We start from the raw sequence: 5157 nt of genomic DNA, 5'->3' as shown, positions 1-5157 counted from the left end.
GAAGGGTTGAAACAATCACATAACAGATGTAAGTCAGATGGAGGAATGACGGTGCCCTCAGGGCAAGGAGAGACGGGAGAGGGAGACCCCACCTGGTCCTGGGTGTCTCTCAGCAGGGCGGTGTACTCCGAGGATGTGAGCTCCGAGTTGCTGAGGTTCCAGCTGATGATGCGGAAATGTAGCTGGTGCTCTCTCTTGATGGATAAACTCTGAGCTGCAGAGCCTGGAGCCACCGAGAGGAAGAGCAGACAGGTGGAGACACTCAGCTCCCAGCACAGAGGCATGGTGGTCCACGGGGTCAGGGTGGTGGGTGCAGACAGCGTCCACACAGGTGGCTGCCCCATCCTTCTCAGGCCTGGGGAGAGAGGGATGTGGGGACTCTAGAGAGAGGTCCTGAAACCTCTGGGGTTGGGGGCCAGAACAGGAAGGAGGAAATGGGAGGACAGTGTGGAGACAGAGAGGGGTGGTCACAAAAGTGGTCATTAGGGGCAAATGCTCAGGGGAGGGTCTCACTTGAGGGAGACCAGTCAGCAACTTGAGTAGAAGGGACCCAGGCTGCTCTTCTTGAACAATGATCCAGCTGGGGAGGAAGGAGGAGGAGGAGGAGCAGGAGGGACAGGGGTTGGAGGAGGGGCTGGGTGGGATTTAACCCACCAGGAGCTGCTGGGACCAGGGTCTCACCAGGCTTTGCAGGACCCTCTCAGTGAAGTTGAACGTGGCCTAGCCGTTGCTCATGTCTGATGAATACCAGAGGGTGGAGATGGTGACGTTGACTGTGAGGGTCTTCAGGTTGTGCCCCAAAGCTGCAAGACGAGAGGGAGAGTGATGGCCATCTCTAAAAGCTGGCCTGAGACCAGACCAGAGTCCTGCACTCATTGTAATCTGTCGTCTTCTGTCCCAGTGGCACCATCACCCACCCGTGTGGTCACCCAAGTCAGAACCAGCATATCTGCTCAGCTCCTCCTCCCTCCCAGTAACACCCATTCACCTTGCACACTGGTCCTCACATACACTCCCTCTCTCCATTCCTGTCCTAGCTCAGGTCTTAACTTCCTTCACCCGGACCAACACCCCAGCAGGCTCACTCGATGCTCTGTCTAAAGGATGTTCTACATGGACTACTAGAAGAATCTTTCTGAAATGAATACTTCACTAGGGCCACCACTGCTCTAGTACCACCCATGGCTCCCTATGGCCTTCAGTGTTTAGTTCAGCCCTCTTGACCTGGCACTCAAGGCTCTACTCAATCTGGCTCCTGCTGACCTTTCAGTCTCATTTTATCCATCTACTGCGGGTTAAACATTATGTTTCATGCAACCCAAATTCGTTTTAATTCTCCCCATATGGCATGTTGTTTTGGGCCGGAGCCTTTGCTCATGGAATCCTCTGTGCCAGGAAAACCCTTCATCCTCTATTTGCCAGGGTCCCTCCTACATATTCTTAAAGACTTCATTCTGGTGAAACTTTCTCTAGCAAGCTCCTCCCCTCCAAATTATGCCAGGTGCCTCTCCCCGAAATATTCCACATTGTATTATAATGGTGTGTTAATTTCACAAGACTAGGGGCTCTCTGAGGGCTGGCCTTAGACTGAATCGTTGGTATAATCTTTGTGATCAGCATGATTGCCCTAAAACCAGAATTTCACACCCTGGTTTCCCAGCTCCTGGATCACACCTGGCTCATAGGGAGTGGGGCCAGAGAGCTTCTCTTGGGAAGGAAAAGGGGCCCCCAGATACCTGTGGTGGCTTCTGGTGGCACAGGTGATGATCAAGTATGCAGGGACGTGGTGGCCAGCTCGGGAGCTGTGGAGAGGGCTGTCATCAGGGAGGGACAGAGTGGGAGGAGCCCCGAGGCTCACACGGGCTCCAGCACTGGCTGTCTCAGGACCACCATTCACAGGTGAAGCATAAATGAGAGTGAGGGGACGGGTGACTGTGTGAGTAGAGGGATGAGCAAGCCTGTGGATGAGAGAAGCCCGAGAGAGAGATAGGTGAACAAGAGTGACTGAACTCGGAGGAGAGACAGATAGGCAGAAAAATGGGCAGATGGATGGGATACCTGGAAAAGGAGGACCAAGGGCGGCGCTTTAGCAGAATTAAAGTGAAAACCACTTGGGGTCAGAATGTGGTGGAGAACATGTCTGTGTCTAAGGCTTTCTCACACTGGGCTGGGACTCTCCACCAGAACCCGGGAGGGAGAGAAGGGATGAATTAGGGCCCTTCCAGGTCCTTCCCTCACCAAGGACAGCAGGTGAAGGAGAACAAGTGCTCCCAAACTCCAAATGCAGATGGGACCCAGGAGATCAGGGCCAGGAATACTCACTGTTGGTAGTCGGGGCCACGGCTCCATAGGTGTAACCTGTGGAGAGAAGGCGAGAGGAGCTGAGCAAGAGTTGGGGTGAACATAAAGAATTAAGGGAGAGGAAGGATGTAGGGACCTTTGTGGGAAAAGCAGAGAGGAAAGCAGCGGGGACGAGTGGAGGGGTGTTCAGGGGGAAGGCAATGAGATGGAAGGTGGCTGGACCCAGTGATCACACAGTGATGAGAAGACTGAACCCAGACCAGGAGGATAGAGAGATGGATCATAGCTCACTTTAGAGCAATGGAGGGAACACAGAACTCCGACTGGGAGAGACAGTGTGGCTGTAGCACAGCCCCTCACCACTGACGTAGAGGCTGTCCCAGTCCAGGGTGAAGGAGCCCAGGTGGGTGACGCGCTGAGTCTCATGGCTCAGCTCCCAGTAGAGTCACTCTCTGTCCAGCCCGGGACATGCTGGGGTCAGAGTGGACGGTGCACATGATGTCCACCCCAGTGGCTGCCCCACCCTTCTCAAGCCTGGGGGAGGAAGATCATGGGGATGTGGAATACTGAGCAGGGTCGTTCTGGGTGTGGAAAGGGAGAGAGGGGAAGGGAGGAGGGTAATGGAGATGCTGAAGGGGCTGCTCTGATGCCTGGAGGGGCTCTCCTAGGTGTCTCCCATGTGAGACAACCCCCGCACAAGTAAGGCCTGACTTCTTTTAGGATGTGGAGGAGGGGCCTATGAGTTGCAAAGAGGGGTGAACACACAGACCTGGGTGAGGGGGCGCCTGCAGGTCTGCACGGACAACAGCGAGAACAGTCAGTGCCCTGTGCCATCTGACACATGCAGGCAAGAAAGTACCATTATGTTCTCTCGGTTCTACACTCCAAGGTCTTTTCTTTCTACTTCTTTCCTACTCCACAGCCATCACCCAGGCCTAGGGAACAATCATCTTATTCCTAATCTTATTGCCAGCACCTCCCATCTTGCCTATTAAGTCTTCATTCTTAACCATGAAGTCCATTTTAACCCACATGCTTAGACCAAACGATAATCACATCATCCTTCTACTCGCATCTCTCCAGAGGGTTCCCACTGGTCTTAGAACAGAGTCCCAGTCACCCTTGATCTGGTCCTGCCTGTCCCCCCTCGCCGGTGTGGCTCACACCCCTACCCCTGTGTTGACTCGGCTCAGCCATCCTTCTTCTCAGTTCATGGACACACCAGGCTCTCTGCTTCAGGGGTGTCCTCATGCGGGTCCCTCTGCCTGAAACGTTTTATTGAACACACTCCCACACCCTCACTCCAGTCTAACCCTCCAACCAGCTAAATCCAGTCCCAACTCCAGCTCTCAAGCTAAATATCAGCCCTTCTCAATAGGGCTTCTCTGCCCCCTCAGGTTGATTCCCCTTGTGCCAAACTCCCGCATCACTCTCATCATTAACTTTTCAAAATCCAAATTCCCAAATACAATATAAATTCCATGGAGGTGGGACAAGGTCTCTCTGGTTCTCCAGGTCCCCATGCATGTGGCCCAGGGCCTGGCTCATGAGATGAGGAACCATCCCGGTTTGTCTAGGACTGTCCTGGTTTGAACACTAAACGTCCTGTGTCTTGGAAAACCCCACTGTCCTGAATAAACGAGGATGGTTGGTCACCATTAATTATACACTCAGAGACTATCTATTGCATGACAAGCACACATTGCCCTCAAGAACATCACAGGAAAGCTAGAATGAAAAAGGCACACACACATACACACACAATTAGTAGAGGCCAACAACTAAATACAAAATTACTTAACAAGATTCTCTGCAACATGAATCACCAGACCGTTATTTCAGAAAAGTTTCAAGAAACAAAGTTAATTCCCTTTAGAAGGCAAGGTGGAGAGGACAGTCTTTTTGGAGACTAGCGCCCTTCCCTTCAATCTACAGTGTTGCTTAGTACTCCTCCAAATGATTTGAAATGTCATAAAGAAAAAAATGCTCAAAATGAATCTGGTTACTGGCAAATTCAATTTTAAATTTGTTATTAATACAAAGAAGTTCCAATCATCTTTTTCCCTGAATGCTCCTTTATTTCAAATTTATGTGGAGGATTTATAGGACTTTAGAAATCAAATTGAATGGGTCTAAGGAATGTTGCTGAGTATCCCTGCTAATATTTCATGGGATGTCTTCTAATACTACATACACACGCAAAACATTTCTGTAGTTATATATAAATCCTGACTTTTGAGTATTATGCAATGCAAGTAAATCTATATTTTCTACTATAATACACATTTTCAGTTATTTAGGTTTGTTTCATGTGTTTTTATTTGCATATAACTGTACTTACTGAAATATTTACCACACAGAACCACACACAGCTTACCATTTTTCCATCCATCAAACATCAATAATTTTTCTCAAGATACCTTCACTCTCAGTGACTCCATGTGGTGACAACCCGAGCCCAGGAAAGCCCACTAGCAGGTCTTCTGCACAGCGGAGGCTGCCGGAACCTGTTGGTACCAGGTCCACAGGGTACTCACCTGGTCACACAGAAATCCATGGATCAGCAAGGACAGGTGGACTCTGAGCCTGGTTTCACCTCAAACTTGAGCTCCACGGATGCTTTTCGTGTCTGAGGGGGGAAAAAAGTGCAAACAAGCTTTTGAGGCCTTTTATAGGGTGTTGGATGGAAAGGCCAACCCCATTCACTTTTCTTTTTTTGTATTTACTGATTTAACGGTAAGTGTTGGCTGTGGCTGGATTTTCCCGATTCCTATCCAGCCGCCTGCTGCTCCCTGAGATGGGAGAAAGCAGCTTCGTGCTGTGTGCACTTGAGTCACTCAACTCACTTGGCTGGAC

At 50.5% G+C, this 5157-nt stretch overlaps 1 long non-coding RNA gene across 2 annotated transcripts; it reads right to left on the bottom strand.

Moving 5' to 3' along the window:
• Positions 1–694: 694 nt before the first annotated feature.
• Positions 695–4942, bottom strand: LOC131401583 (uncharacterized). Of its 2 annotated transcripts, none has more exons than XR_009217771.1 (3): positions 4839–4942; positions 2323–2358; positions 695–803 (listed from the first exon to the last, which is right to left on the bottom strand). It is a non-coding gene; the product is annotated as an uncharacterized LOC131401583 (long non-coding RNA). The 2 variants fall into 2 exon arrangements; XR_009217772.1 differs by lacking the exon at positions 695–803 and adding an exon at positions 1834–1958.
• Positions 4943–5157: the final 215 nt, after the last annotated feature.

This window comes from Diceros bicornis, assembly GCF_020826845.1.
Source record: "Diceros bicornis minor isolate mBicDic1 chromosome 10 unlocalized genomic scaffold, mDicBic1.mat.cur SUPER_10_unloc_2, whole genome shotgun sequence".
Lineage (NCBI taxonomy): Eukaryota > Metazoa > Chordata > Mammalia > Perissodactyla > Rhinocerotidae > Diceros > Diceros bicornis.
This window is presented reverse-complemented; position numbering and strand designations above follow the sequence as displayed.